This window comes from Pinus tabuliformis, chromosome 2_2 (genome assembly GCF_031772625.1).
Source record: "Pinus tabuliformis cultivar Carrire ecotype Pingquan chromosome 2_2, CPIR1, whole genome shotgun sequence".
Taxonomy (NCBI): domain Eukaryota; kingdom Viridiplantae; phylum Streptophyta; class Pinopsida; order Pinales; family Pinaceae; genus Pinus; species Pinus tabuliformis.
In genome coordinates this window covers 296,146,192-296,162,626 of record NC_142300.1, presented here as the reverse complement: position 1 = coordinate 296,162,626, position 16,435 = coordinate 296,146,192, and the positions used below count along the sequence as shown (strand labels likewise).

The window sequence follows — 16,435 nt, the reverse complement described above, 5'->3', positions numbered from 1 at the left end:
AACTTTTGTGACCCACTCATATAGCATTGCATGGACAACTTTTTTAAGTATTTCAATCAATTTCTTATCTCAAGATTCAATTAAAAAACACAAATATGATTGAAATAAGTTTTATTCAATTTTAATATTAAAAGATGTCATGTAAACAACAAATAGGTTTTATTCAACATTATTTATTTTGAGATTATCTACAAGAGCTTAGTCATAACATGATATAAGTCAATCTTATTGAAATTTAAAATATAGGTTAAGCAACAATATAAGACAACATTTCTATAATTTTATATAATGTTATCAACTTTCCTAAATTTACAAGTAGTTATCCAAGTATTTCAATCAATTTCTTATGATGGAAATAAGTTTTATTCAATTTTTAAACACTCAAATATGATTGAAATAAGTTATATATTTGATTTTAAAAGATGTAGTCTAGAGGTAAAAGTTACAAATACAAGTTTTATTCAATTTTATTTTGTTTGAAGTTATCTACAAAAGCTTAGTCATAATGCACGTCGTCGATATTTTTTTGTGCTTACACTGAAATCAGCGCACAATGTTAAACTAATTACCTTGAAATTAATGTACATCATATATCTAGTTACATCATTTATCAAAAATCAACATCTTCACTAAAATTAATGCATCTAATGCAAGCAATCAAATAGAATGAGAAATCAACATCTACAATAAAATCAATGCATCTAATGCAAACAGTCAGAGAGGATTAGAAATCAACATCTACATTGAAATCAATGCATCTAATGTTGCAAGCAATCAAATAGGATTATAAATCAACATCTACAGTGAAATCAATGCATCTAGTGTTAGCAATCAAATAAGATTAAGAATCAACATCTACACTGAATCAATGCATCTAATGCAAGCTCAATCAAATAAGATTATAAATTAACATCTTTAATGAAATGAATGCATCTAATGCAAGAAATGAAATAGAATTAGAAATCAACATCTACAAAAAAAATCAATGCATCTAATTTGCAAGAATTCAAATAGGGTTAGAAATCAGTATCTGTACACTAAAATCAATGCACCTAGTGCAAACAATTTTCTTCTCTTTCTCTCCCCCCTCCATCTATATCGATATCTCCCTCCATCTCTCCTTCTTTGTCTCTCTATCTCACCCCCCAGAAACACACACTCTCTCTCTTCATATCTATCTATCTCTCCCTCCCTCCCTCTATCTCTCTCTTCTTCCCTCTCTCCCCCTTCCATCTATATCTCTATCTCCCTCTGTCTCTCCTTCTTCATCTCTTTATATCACCTCGCAAACATACACATTGTTTCTCCATATCTATCTATTTCTTCCTCCCTCTCCCGCTCCCTCTCTCTTCCGCTTCTCTCCCTCTGTCTCCCCTTCTATCTCCCTCTTTCTCTCTCCATCTCTCCCTTGTCACTCCCTCTCTCTCTCCACCTTTCCCTCTCTATATGCCTTGAACTTTTTCCTTCCCTATCTTTTCCTCCAACTCCATCTCTTGAGATTCCTCTCTTTTTCAAAGACTCTCTCCATCTTTGTGTCCCCCTCTCTCTATATTACCCTTCTCTCCCTCTCTTTCTCACTCTATATTTCAAAAAATTAAAATACTTTGACAATTAAAATATTATGTTTAAATGCTTTTTTTTTATTTTGATGTTGTACAACAATTTAATTTTTTATATAATAAATATTTAAAATGCAAAATTTCAAATGTGTGTTGTATATTCACCTAGAGGGAAAATGATAATTTCCGATGGAAATATTATCTAAAATTTTCCAAAATATTAATGTTCTAGCTACCTCCATCAATGATACATAGTGTGCCTCATGTCTTCCAATTGACACTGTTTCGGTTTTATTTTTTTAAAGGTAGCTTTAGGTTATCATCAAGATTTTAAAAATATTATATATTTTATTATGTTAGATTTATAAAAGAATTAGGTTAAATAAAATTAACATACTAAGGCAACTTATATGATTCTTTTTGTGTTAATGTCTCTTTTTTTTGACACCTATGATGTATATCAACCACATTTATTAATATGGTTGTGCTGGTATATATTATAATATAAGAAATTTTATATTATATTGAAGTTAATAATATTATATTAATCCAAAATTTATAAATTTGATATTAACAATAAAATATATTAATATTAAAAAAATTTATATTAATATCATTTCATCTCTTAATTTAAAAATAATAATATTCTTTTAATATTAATATTAAATTTAATAAGGTTTGTACATGACATGATAACAAAAAAATTTAATAAGATTTGGAATTTTAAAATAAGGTAAAAGCTTAATTTTAGATCATTCGAAAAAAAAATAGGGGCTCGATTGAGCTACGTATATGGCTTGATCAAGGGTTTACAAAACCCTCGATCGAGCTATTTGAATTTGAAATTTAGGGGCATGATCGAGCCTCTTAAGTCCTAAAATCCGCAATTTCAACACCCCCTCTGCAAAATTTCCTGCAACTTCATTTTGTACCCTAACAGACTTAGAGTTAAATTTATCTTTAAATGGTGGAGTTGATCACGTTGGATTCATGAAAGAATACTCTATCAAATGGCATATGAGTTTGACATTTTCGTATTCATATGATATTTTTCAATTAATTTCTTTTAAACATAATGCTTGAATTTTTTTTGAATTGTTTAAAAAAGTTGAATAAAAAATCAATATCATAAAATATGCACAACGAAAAATTTTCAAAAAGTAACGCTATCTTCGTTTAGAAGTCATCTTCAAAGGGGTACTTTTGGTTTTTCAATTTATTTAAATAGTTTAAAATATATATATATGTGTGTGTGTGTGTGTGTGTGTGTGTGTGTGAACACGTGTCTGCAAAATGCAATTGAAATATTACTTCGTCAACTTCGAAAAACAATATAAATATATATTTTTGCATAAAAAATTAAATTTTTAATATGAAAAACTTAGCTCTCTCCATGTAAATCATGCTTATATATATATATATATATATATATATTAAAAATTACACATTTTAAACTAAGTTATGCTACATGAACACATGCATACCTCTTAAGATGTGCGAAAATTTGCAAGGACATGCATTTCATTTAATGGAAAACTGACATATTATATGATACTAAATATTTTTGCAAAAAATATCATTGAGACAATAACATAATTCTCCACAATTTATTTTTTTTACTCTGAATAAAAATTCACAATGCTTATATGAATTTTGGGGGCTTCAATTCGATAAAAGAGGAAAAACTTGAAATTTCATTATCGCATTTGGCACAAAAGTGTAACCGATCTTCATGTTTTAACCCAGTCATGCAATGCATACACAAAGTATTAATAAACTAAAAAGTAAAACAATGGTAATCATATATTACACATAAATTTATCTTCGAAACCCAAACTAGGAAAAGTTGCAAAATGTTTAGAGACACCTCTAATTTGTATCTTCAATCAACCTCGTCATTTATGATACAATATATATGATCATGCAACATTCAAAACCCTTAATCCATTAACCTAGATTATATTACAACCTTAATTCCTTAAGCAGAATTAGAAAACCATGGGTTGAACCACCATGCACCACAAAACCAACAAAAGCCAAAACCATGTGCCTAAAACCACCAAAAATAGACAAAAAACAGCCCATTTTTTCTTTTGGTAGGGGGTTGGCTCCAACCCACCTATGACCCCTCCGTTATAGTCGACACATACAATTCATGTGTGTGGCTAGTTCTGCAAAAGAATAGCATATGTTGAACATTCTCCCACTTATTGTTTTCTTTGCATACACAGAGTCACAGAAGTACATGATCAACAATTCATGGCAACAATGTCCATTGTTTCTCTACACCAAGAGAACTCGGTGCTAATAGACTTTATTAATGAATCTACAACATTCTTTTAACATTCCACCTTTACCAACAACACCTTCTTGTCTTCAATCATGTCTCTCACAAAGTGATATTGAACATCAATATGCTTTGTCTTGAAATGAGAAGTTAGGTTCTTGGCCAGAAAGATTGCACTCTAACTGTAACAATTTAACTTTGCAACTTCATGTACACAGTCAATACCTAAATCACAATCTGTATTACCATAAAACAACCTTACTTGCATAAGTGATTACCATGTATTCATGTTTTGTAGTTGAGAGTGGCACTATAGACTATCTCTTGTTCATCGAATCGATAACTCCTCCAAATAGATTAAACACAACCACTTATAAATCTTTTGTGATCCAAATCTCCAACTCAATTAGCATCAATAAAACCATGTATGTCCAACACTCTATCTAATATAGGCCTTCATTGATAGCAAATTCCATAATTTGTAATGCCATGCAAATACCTAAAAGCCCTCTTTACAATTATCCAATGCCCCTTCCCTAGTTTTGACATATATCTACCCAAAACTCTCACTGCATGTGCAATGTCTGATCTAGTATAAACCATTGCATATATCAAACTACAAATAACATTACCATATAGAACACACGATATCTCCACCTCCTCTTTCTATGCCTTGTGACACTAAATTGCAAATAGATTTACACCTACAAGAACATGGACCTCGACTAATTTCCATTCATGCATATTAAACCTCTCTAATATTGTTTCAACATATTTCCTTTAATTCAACTAAAGTTTTTTGTTTGTATGATTTCTTTTAATTTCTACACCCGAAATAAAATTTGCAAATCTAAAATCTTTCATGTCAAATTTAGAGATCCACTGAATTTTCACTTCCTTGATGATTTCCATGTTGTTCCCTATAATCAACATATCATCCACATACAAAATGACATAAATAAAATGATCACCTACTAATTTGAGATACACACAGTGATCAACTTTGCTCCTTGTGAAACCAAGTCCCAAAATAAGTATCATATTTTTTATACCACATCCTAGGAGATTTTTTTAACTCATATAGAGACTTTTTCAGCGTACAAACCACCTCTTTCTTACCTTTGACTAATAAAACATTTTAATTGTTTCATATAGATTTATTCTTTCAGATCCCCATGTAGAAATGTTGTCTTCGCATCTATCTATTCTACTTCAAGATCAAAAGCAGCAGCAACAAATAAAATAAATCTAATATAAGTTAACGTAGCAATAGGAGGAAAAAATTAACCAAATTCAATTCCTTCTACCTTGGAATACCCTTTTGCTACTAATTGAGATTTGTATGTCTTTACTTCATCTTATGCATTCAACTTCTTCTTAAACATCCATTTGCTACTGAGATTATTTCTAATTGGACAAACACCTAGAACACCTTGATTCTAATTGGACGAATAAATACATTTTCAACATTAAGCAAGTTGCTTATTTTCTTTGATTAAATTGGAAGGAGCAACACCTCAACGGTAGTTGGATTAATGATTCCTTTTTCTATATTAAACATGTCACTTTTCTCTCTTTGATTAAAGTGGATCAGCCTATGCAAGTGTTTGATACCAAGGGTGCCTGGTAAAATGATACAAGCTGAAACCCTAACTCTTGATTGATCGTATGTGGTTGGCTAGTGAAACACACTGTGTCAATGTTTTCCTAAGTAGTATATAGCATGGTAGGATCCAAACGGAATTGTCTGAATCATTATTGAATGCTCTTAGGATGCATCATGCTGCAAAATCATTTTCATGTCTTCGTTCAATGTAGAATCATTAGTGAATGCACTTAGGATGCCCCATGCTAGAAAAATATTTTCATTATCGCTGTTCGATGTTGTAATCACCGTGGTCATGATATGGGAAGACCATTTCAAAAGAGAAACATTAAACCACTTCGTTTGAATCTCATTTCTCATGTTTTGCATTAATCTTTCTTTTATATATGATTGTTATATTTTTTCCCTGTCATTCTTCTTGTCTGTTGTTTTTGTGTTCTTGCTAATCGTCTTCTTTCATCAGTTTGTGCTTATGTCTTCATGATCTTTTCTCTTTAATCAAACACCCTCTGTCTCTGAATGTATAGGCTAGAAGTATTTATTTACATGTTTAGAAGTCATCTACAAGTATGAAGAGCCAAACAGAAAAGTTTTCGTTTAAATAGTTAAAATGTCCACAAGTATTTCCCTATGGCCGGCACATTTAAACTTGTTAAATTTGCACCTGATCAATTGTGTAATAAGTCCAAAAGTCTTTATCTACAAGTACGATCAGGCACACATAAAAGTTAATGGTTTATCACGGTAGTGTGTAGCTAGTCTATATGTCGCTTACAAAAGTAGCAGCACGAAATCTCACTTTACTATCAGTGACGGGGCAAACTAGTCAGGTCCATCTAATAGCAAAGACATAAATATACGACTTGAAAGGGAGATAAGTTCAAGTCAATAACATATACACCTGGAGCCCAGTCTGTAGGGGACTATGTAGACGTGAATATTTTTTTTATGAAGGTTGATCATAGGGAATTGATACATGAGTTGCCCCTCTATGAAATTGCTATTACCAAATTTGTTGCTGTGAGCGGAGAAATAACGTTAAACAAGGCAATGATTTCTATTTTTTGCTACAAAGCCACAGAAACTATGTAGGTCTGGCACATGAAGTGGAATTATAAATTGATCTCAGTGAGAAACTTAATGAAACATGAAATCTTCTCACAAATGTCTTTTTCCCACTTTAATTTTGCTTCCACTTTGCTGGCCCTTCATGAAAACTATTGCTTAATGTTCTGCGTAATGGTTTTCAATGAAAAAAAGTGAAAACCCTTCAATCTTAGAGTTCTTTCTTCTTGTTGATTCGGCCAAGTCCATTCCCTTGGATGTGGTTGTGCTAGGAGGATGAAATAGGAATGTGGATATATCCAATCATGCATGCTAAAGACAAGCAGAGGGCTGATCAACATGATTCGCTTTGGCATGATTCTTGACGCAGCTCAAAACACTGCTTCAGAAACATTAGAAACAGCTAGTTCTTCCAGGTGAATTCAACACCATGAAAAAAATTATCCTCAGTGTCACCAATAATCTTCACAAGAACCCACCCCATCCTTGAAGTGATGAAAGCGGCTAGCATCCCTAACAATGATTTCTCTATCAACAATCTTTGAAATGAACTTAGTTGCAGTGTGGCACTCACCAGAAACATGAAGGTTCTTAACAATTCGTATGGGCAGCCTATGGGGTATGCTAATAAGCCCAAACACAATTGCTAACTTCTCACTATGGTAGTAAAAAATGCTTTTCTTCTGCTCCTCCTCCACATCATGCAACACAGAGTGACACATACCCTGCTTCCTTCATCTTGGCAATCAGACTACCCCATGCTGAATAAATCTCTTCCATGTGTGGCTGATCTCTGTCTCGTGCAACGAATTCATGTACTCTCTTATTGACTACAATCCAGCTGCGTCCTGGCTCCTTCACAATACCCCTCTCTTTCATCATTTTTCTGACCTCTGAAGCTTCCTGCCACTTAGCCGCTGTTGCATATATGTTTGATAATGCTACATAATTTCCAGCATTTTGAGGATCTAACTCAAACAGATGTTCCGCAACAATTCTCCCTAGCTTTGTGTCCACATGATTTATGCAGGCACCAAGTAATGATCCCCACATAGTTGCATTGGGTTCAAGGGGCATTTTCATTATAAAATCATATGCCTCATTCAAGTGCCCAGCACGCCCAAGAAGGTCAATCATGCAACCATAGTGCTCAGCTTTTGGAGAAATAAAATGGTCCCTACTCATGGACTGAAAGTAGTGCCAGCCTTCATCCACCAGGCCTGCATGGCTGCAAGCAAATAGAACAGCCAGCAAAGTGATATGGTCCACCTTTATGCCCATCTCTTGCATTCTCTCGAATAGTTGGACAGCTTCTTTTCCATACCCGTGTTTGCCATATCCTGCAATAATTACAGTCCATGAGACCACATTTCGTGTGCGCATTTCATCAAACACCTGGCGAGCATCCTCTATACTCCCTGATTTAGCATACATGTCAATAAGAGAATTGCCAAATACAATATATGATTCAAATCCAGTCCTGATTATCTGAGCATGGATTTGTTTGCCAAGATCAAACTCTGCAACACCTGCACAGGCTGCAAAACACTGGCAAAGGTGAATGCGTCAGATTTCAAGCCTGCCCGTTGTACCCAACAAAAGATTTCTAAAGCGTCCACGCCTAGCCCGTGCTGGGCATATGCTGTAATCATTGCATTCCCAGACACCAATTTGTCGCTAGAAATTTCATCAAAGATGAAACGAGCATACTCCATATTCCCACATTTAGCGTACATATCAATAAGGGCACTTCCCAAAACATCATGCAGCTCGAACCCACTCTTGATGATGGATGCATGGACCTGCTTTCCTTGTCTTTCATTAGCCAAGCTTGCACAGGCTCTGAGAATGCTGGCAAAGGTAAAAGGATCAACCTCCATCTCTGATCTACACATTTGACAGAAAAGTTTCAGCGCTTCCATGCCATGGTTGTGCATTGCATACCCGGCAACCAGTGAATTCCATGAAACCTTATTTCTCTGAGGCATTTCCTCAAACACTTGGCACGCATCATCAACACTGTCGCATTTGCAGTACATATCAATCAAAACATTACCCAAAACTACATATAAAAGAAGCCCACTTTTCACTAACCATCCATGGATCTGCCTGCCTGTTTCCAGGGCTGCAAGGCATGAACACGCCATGAGAACACTGGCAAACGTAAAGTGGTTCGGCTTCACTCCTGCACATAGCATCTGCTCAAAATACGCAAGAGAGTCCTCTCCACGTCCATGCTGAGCAAAACCTGCAATCATAGTCGTCCACAAAACCACATCCCTCTGAGACATTTCGTCAAAGATATTGTGTGCATCCTCTATGCTATGGCATTTCACATACATGTCAACAAGGGCACTACCAACAAAGATATTGGACTCTAGTCCTGCTTTAATCATGCACTGATGTACCTGCGTGCCCAGGTCTGGATCACCTAACCCCGCACAAGCCTTAAGCACGCTGGCGAAAGTAAATTCGTCTTGATTCATCCCTGCTTTTCGCATTTCGTTGAAAAAAATGACGGCCTCCTCACCGTTACCGTGCTGAGCATATCCAGTGATAACACTAGTCCATGATACTGAATTTCGTTCAGGCATTTTGTCAAACAATTGGCGCGCATCCAACAATAATCCGAATTTGGCATACATTACCACAAGTTTCGTTGTTAAATATATATCTGGAAAGAAACCATGTTCTATCATGTGGGCTTGTACGCACTTTCCCTCTGCAACATTTTTCGTATTGATGCATTCCTGAAGAAGAGAAGCGTAGGTATAACTGTCTGGTGGAATGCGACGAATGTCCATCCTATGCAAGACGTCCATGGCATCCTTCAGTCGCCCTTCCTTGCAGAGCATTGTGATATGCCAGCTATTGCTTTGTGATTCTTTGTTTTGAGATTGGGTTGGTTCCAGTTCTGTTTGAAGTGCAAGAGCAGGACTGGCAGTGAAGGTGGATATGGTTGCAAAGTACACGAACTTGATTAATTTCTTCTTCTTCTTGGGATTCCATAGAGAGAGCGTGGGAGTCATAGACCTTATCATTATGTTTCACAATAGCACTAGTAATTTTCCATTTGTTCCATTAACTACCGCGGCTCTGGTTTTGATAGCCATTTATTTACCAAGGTATTTTATAGTCCATGGCAAAATCTATAAAACAACATGCATGGATCTGTTGCGCTGAGGATATTGATGTTAGCGCTCAGGATAAATATTATTCATGGTGGCTTCAAGGGAAATCTCAGTTTACTGTATCTTTGCAATTGGCTCGTATCGTCTTCGCATGCTTGTCAATACTGTGTGCATTTGTCGGTTGCCCGCATCATCTATTCTTCTTGCTTGAACCTTCATGTTACGTTGTTAACTTTTAGAGCATGGCAAGAGGGATTTGATTTGGAAAGAAAATTCTTTAGGGGAATGATTTAGCTGAATGTGTCTTTTTTTATATAAGAGGGAATGGTGTAGGGAATGTACACACATTCAAAATTAGAGCCAATTAGAATATGTGTACATTTGTAAATTTTTGTATTCTTATAAATAAAGAGATCTTATATATTGATTTATTGATTTAGTAATTTAAAGTTTAATTTAGTTATAATTTTAAAAATATATTATTAAATTAAGTGTTAAAAGAACAGGATAATTATTTTATATAAATTTAACTATTTTTAATTTTTAAATTTAGGATCGATTAAATCTTAAAAAGTGTTTAAAGGTAAGGCAATATATTTTAAAACTTATGTAAACGAAAGATTTTGTGTAATTTTACATGGTTATGATAGTGTTGGTCGTATTATTAAGCGATGAGATGAGAGGATATATTTAAACAAAAAGTTTTAAGGATTAAAGGCATAACATTTAATTCTCTAACGACAAAAAGATGTTTGTATTTGCAATCAAAACTAAATTGTTTTTGTTGTTGGCACACTCAGATAAGGTATTGATATGGGACCACTTGTAAAAGAAGAAGTAAGGAGGGTCTTAGTAGGCACACTCTATGTGTCCAATATGCGTAGGTTCAACACTTTATAAAATCTTATATGTTTAGACTTAAAGTGCTTCAAGGAAGAGTTTTGAACTCTCTAGGTATAAACATGAGAAGATGTTGGACTTGAAATTCCAGCCATGCAAAAAATGGAGAGCGTAATTTTTAGGGTTGTGACTTCAAGATATCCCAGTCATGGTGACGCTGGGGTGAAGGGGCCAGTCTCTCACCAACTGGTGCATAGGGGCTAGTCTAGCGGGGGAGTATTTTCCCTTGGGGCTGGATGCCCAATACGGGTTATCATCTCACTATGTTTGAACTTTGTGGAAGGTACGAGAGATGTGAAGAGCGGTGATGGTGTCACCCATTTTTGCTGGCCAAGATGCGTTGGAGTTGTTGTACGCATACTCTGTGGGGAGATGCTCACAACTTGGTGTTGGAGTTACATTGTTGCGGCGAAAGTGGTGAGTGGTTCCGAGACATATGGTCGACATAACTTAAGACCTCTAGAGGCTCTGTGTAAGTACCCACAAAGCATTTTCTTGTCTCATTGTACATGCCTTGTCACGACGGTGCTAGTTATGCTTGACTAGCTACCATCGCTACAATTTTGAGTATAAAAAATTCCTAAGCCCATCACATACTCTAGATATTTTCTGAACAATAGACATAGCAAACCGGTAATGAGCGCTTTTCAATTTTTTATTAAAAATTTGTCAAGGAAGACCACAACATTTTGGGTGAGGAGGTTTGACACAACAAAAAATTTGAAACAAAGTATTTTGGAAAAATGGGGCCTTCCAACCCACTTTCAATGCCTCCAATATGAGGGGAGGGTTATGGAAAATTCTGCTCGGATAAAGGATTTTCATATACACTAGGGACACCACTGTGATAATGAATGTAGGGTTGAGGGGTGGAGCCTGGGGTTTTAGAACACATACAGGAACAACATCTTGTTTTAAAGATGTTTTAAAAAATCAACCCTCCTCTTATGTTGAACCAAAACTAAACATATTGGACCCATGCATTGTTGAACAAATGGAGATATCCCCTACAATGGAAGTGGATACTTCAGAGGCTGATTCCATCTTCTCTACCATGTAAACTAAGGCGATTATTTGTCGATTTAATGGTTTTGGGCCAAAACTAGAAGCTTTGCATCAATGGATTTTTTTCTTCTTTGACAGACAATTGCGACCTTTATCTGTGTTCCAAAGGATTTTTCATTGTTCATTTTGATGCATAGAAGGAATATGATTTTGTTTTAAATGAAGGGCCATAGTTTTGGGGAAATGTGGGGCCTTTTTTAACCCCATGGTTCCTAGAATTTGATGCTACAACCATTGTCATATCATAAATCTCAGTTTGGGTGAGGCTCCCAAACCTTCCTCTTCCTTTTTAACACCATAAGGTTCTAGAGGATATCGATAAAACACTGGGGAAATTCAAGAAGAGGGATTATGACATAAATGAGAAAGGTATATTCATCTTTTCTAGGATATGCGTGGAGATTGAACTAAGCAAAGGTCTATCAGACCACATTATGCTTAATCACAAAGAGTTATAGTAGTCACAACCTCTAAACTATCAGAACAAAACTTTCAGATGTAGGAATTGTTTCCAAACAAGACACTTGAAGACCACTTGTCCACAAATAAAAAATCAACCGAAAAAGAAAGTGACACAAAGTTCATGTGGGTGGTAGTTTTCATAGTCACTAGTGGTGGAAGAAGAAGAAATCATGGAGGTTTCAAACATAGAGGAATGAGGCTTTCAGGAGCTTAGCACTACTATCCACGATTAGTGTGGGATAGTTACAGTTCTGATCTAGGTGAGAGAATTACGGTCATAGTAGAATCAGAAGGAAGAAGAAAAATGATCCGGATTTAAACAGGAACGCAATAGATTACAGAGATAACCATAAATACAGAGATGCAATAACCATAAACACATATATGCAGCGGAAATAATGATTCATTTCATTAATGGAAAATACTGAATACAACCAGAAATGGAAATAAACCAGCTAGGGCGATGGTAGCTATCTCTGAGAAGAGATGTGCGGCTACATGCCTCTGAACTGTTCTGAACTGTATTACAATGAGGCTCGAAGGCCTATTTATTGTTGAGAAACAATGGAAAACCCTTCACATACCGAAACCTAACCCTAGAAGATGAAACGCCAAATTGTGGGCCCCGTTTGGGTAAATTGGTACATCAATTTCCCGGGGTCGTAACTTTGGCATACGATCTCCGTTTGACGTGTACGATAGCTCGTTAGAAAGATCTATCCGAGTACTACCACTTTGGGAGGCAATATAGGGCTCGGTCGCCCCAGAATTCCAAAAAAACGTCGTTTAGGGCCTCAAAACGGCTCCGGAAGTTCAGGACCCGAAAAACTGCTAAAAATAGTAAACTGTGCTACAATTAAGGAAACTGAAAATGCTGAGAAAGACAATGGTGGGGGTCCAGGTGGACCTGGCAGGTGGCCACCAATATCCACCTGGATCATTCCTCCCCCCTTAGGAAGCAATGGTCCCCATTGCGTTGAGTTCCTCCATCTGCTGAACTTGTCCTGCAATCTCTGATGTGTCCAGTGATGGTGGGAAGCATGGTTGACGATGGTCCACATTGAACATTTGGTGCCAGTGAAGGAATGGAGGAATGATGTGCTCCAAAGCATTGTTCCCCATAGCCTTGGTACTGTTGTAAAGACCATGTCCGAGTGATCTGAGCTTCTGATGGGTTCTGGTAAGGCGTTCTTTCTGTCGATGCAACCAGACTTTGTTGCCCACCTGAAACTTGTGTGGTACCCATGTGGGTGAGGAGAAGTTGTTCCTGTGTTTTGTCATGACCGTATCCTTTCGCTGCTGCTGCTGCGTGGAGGAACCCTTTGTAGGAGTCATGGATGTAGCAACGAGCTTCCCCTTACTTTGGGAGTGAACCAGACAGATGAATTTCCTGGTCTGTGATATGAGCTTGCTGCCTTTCTTGGTAGTAATCAAAGATGTGGCGGTAGGTGGGGCTACCTCCGGTATCCTGTATAATGAATTATTCAAAGAAATAATGACAGCACGAGGCCTGGACTCATACACAGCATGTCGCCTCCACAAGTATGGTTGGCCTAATAATACATCACAAACATCCAGAGGTGTAACATCACATAATACCTCGTCAGTGAAGGGCTTGATGCTGTAGGGAAGGCGGCACTGCTGGCGAACTTTCAGATCTCGTCCTTCGTGAAGCCACCCTATACTGTACGGCTGCGGGTGCGGTGTAGTCGGTAGGCCCAACTGCTTCACGACCTCTGCTGAAACCAGGTTCTTTTGGCTACCACTGTCGACAATGAATCGCAGTGGTGAACCCTTCACCCACATCTGTGAGTGGAAAAGACGCTCGCCTTCCTCTGGATTTTCGGGCTCATCTTTCTGGATCTTGGCGGTGGCAACAATGGCGCTGGGATCCGCATCAATGATCTGCTTCCCTTTGCCATTCCCTTTGTCGAGTTCTGGCTCAGGGTCGGAACATGCATCTGATTCGGAAGCCTTCAACTCCGCCACGAGCGACTGCTTTGTCCGACACTCACTTGTGTTATGAGTGGGACTCTTGTGGAACTCACACCACTTTCCTGTGTCCTTCTTCGGCTTCGTGGTGTTGTTCTTTTCTTGCAGCTTCGACGGGTTGTCTTGGGTCACCCCGCCTTGGCTTTGTCCTTTGGGCTTCGGATTTGCAGATCCAAAGTCTCGCTTCTTCTGTTTGAACTTTTGCTCGATTTTGACAGCGTAGCGGTATGCTGTGCCGAGTGAGGAGATGTTCAAGAACACGATCTCTTCCTGGATGTATCTGTGCAGGCAGCCGCGGTATTTGAGTACCAGATGCAGCTCAGAATCTTTGATACCCAACTGTGTGCGAAGGGTATGAAAAATGTTTGTGAACTCTGGCACATCTTGGTCTCGTCCCTGTCGCAGTGTGGTCCATTTGATGTATTTGTCCTCATAGCTTCCGACAGGGTAGTGCTGCTCCTTGATGGCATCCCGGAAGTCATTCCAAGTGGGTGCGGCTGAAAATAGTGAGCCTGTACTTTCATCCTTCTGCTCGCAGTAGGTTTCCCACCAGTCCTTGACGTGGGGGTCTGCTTTGAGAAGAGCGAAAACAATCTTTTCCCAGCTCGAAAATTCATGAACAGAAAAATAACCCTCTAGCAGATTTAACCATTTATCTACGGCATCTGCGTCTATTTGACCCTCGAATATGGGGATTTCAAAATTAACTTGTACCTTAAACGGTGTGGCGTTTCCAGAGTCGCTGTTGGAAGTCGATGCGTCGCCTCTGGGTAGCCGCTGAAGGATCTGCGCAAAGCTATCCATCATCGCGTTCCTTTGCCGCTCGAGCGCTTCTTCGAGCAAGATTTTGATAGGATCTCCTGCCCCCTCGTCTTTCTTCTCATCCGCCATGGGAGGCCGTCGGGATTTGCGAGGCTGATCTTGCAAAGGTTCGACCAGTTCAAGCCCTAACTCCTTATATCCCGACCTCGTTGGGGACATGCAAAGAAAAACAGAGAAAAAGCAGACCGCTCTGATACCACTGATCCGGATTTAAACAGGAACGCAATAGATTACAGAGATAACCATAAATACAGAGATGCAATAACCATAAACACATATATGCAGCGGAAATAATGATTCATTTCATTAATGGAAAATACTGAATACAACCAGAAATGGAAATAAACCAGCTAGGGCGATGGTAGCTATCTCTGAGAAGAGATGTGCGGCTACATGCCTCTGAACTGTTCCGAACTGTATTACAATGAGGCTCGAAGGCCTATTTATTGTTGAGAAACAATGGAAAACCCTTCACATACCGAAACCTAACCCTAGAAGATGAAACGCCAAATTGTGGGCCCCGTTTGGGTAAATTGGTACATCAATTTCCCGGGGTCGTAACTTTGGCATACGATCTCCGTTTGACGCGTATGATAGCTCGTTAGAAAGATCTATCCGAGTACTACCACTCTGGGAGGCAGTATAGGGCTCGGTCGCCCCAGAATTCCAAAAAAACGTCGTTTAGGGCCTCAAAACGGCTCCGGAAGTTCAGGACCCGAAAAACTGCTAAAAATAGTAAACTGTGCTACAATTAAGGAAACTGAAAATGCTGAGAAAGACAATGGTGGGGGTCCAGGTGGACCTGGCAGGTGGCCACCAATATCCACCTGGATCAAAAAAGGAGGCATAAAGAGGGCACACATATTAGAAAGTTCAAAGTCAAACAAAGATGATGCTACTGGGTCATCGATGGGTGTTTGGGCCATGGTTCCAATAGTTCCTAAGTCTGGGGTTTGGAATCAGGCTCAAAAGAAGAAGGGAAAGAAGGGGATGTCTAATGATGCCCACATTACTGGTTCTTCCTAATTGTACTATATTTATCCATTTTTCCTTTTTCTTTTTGTTTGGAAAATGTAAGCATACATATGTTTTTATTTTCTTTGTTAGTTTGTACCACACAAGGATTTGGGTAAATCCTTGAGGAATGCACACTTTATGTGTGTAGTTACAAAATGCATTTTCTACTCTTTAAGAATGAAAGTACGGGCCTCTTTTCTCCATAAAAAAAAAAACATGAGAAGATGTTCTTATTAAATCATATTTGATCTGTAAATTGTTGTGGATATTCCACTGGAACAGTTTGTCACAACAAATTGGATAATTACTCAACTTTATTATTAATTTGTCCTTATATTCTAGATCCTTTATTTTCTTACTTAATTAATTGAATTAGATAAAATGAGAGAAACAGGAAACAAAAAGAAATGCATACACCATCCACAATAGACGTAAATATCTACTTTGGGAAATCCTTATGGGAGAAAATCCAATTAGAATATGAGTTTACTCAACTATCCTTTCTTTGATATAGAAAATTTGCAAGTAT

The 16,435-nt window shown here is 37.6% G+C and overlaps 1 pseudogene; it reads right to left on the bottom strand.

The window, feature by feature from the left end:
• Positions 1-6,751: 6,751 nt before the first annotated feature.
• LOC149192480 (pentatricopeptide repeat-containing protein At2g13600 pseudogene) lies at positions 6,752-9,921 on the bottom strand (annotated as a pseudogene).
• Between the last annotated feature and the right edge of the window lie 6,514 nt (positions 9,922-16,435).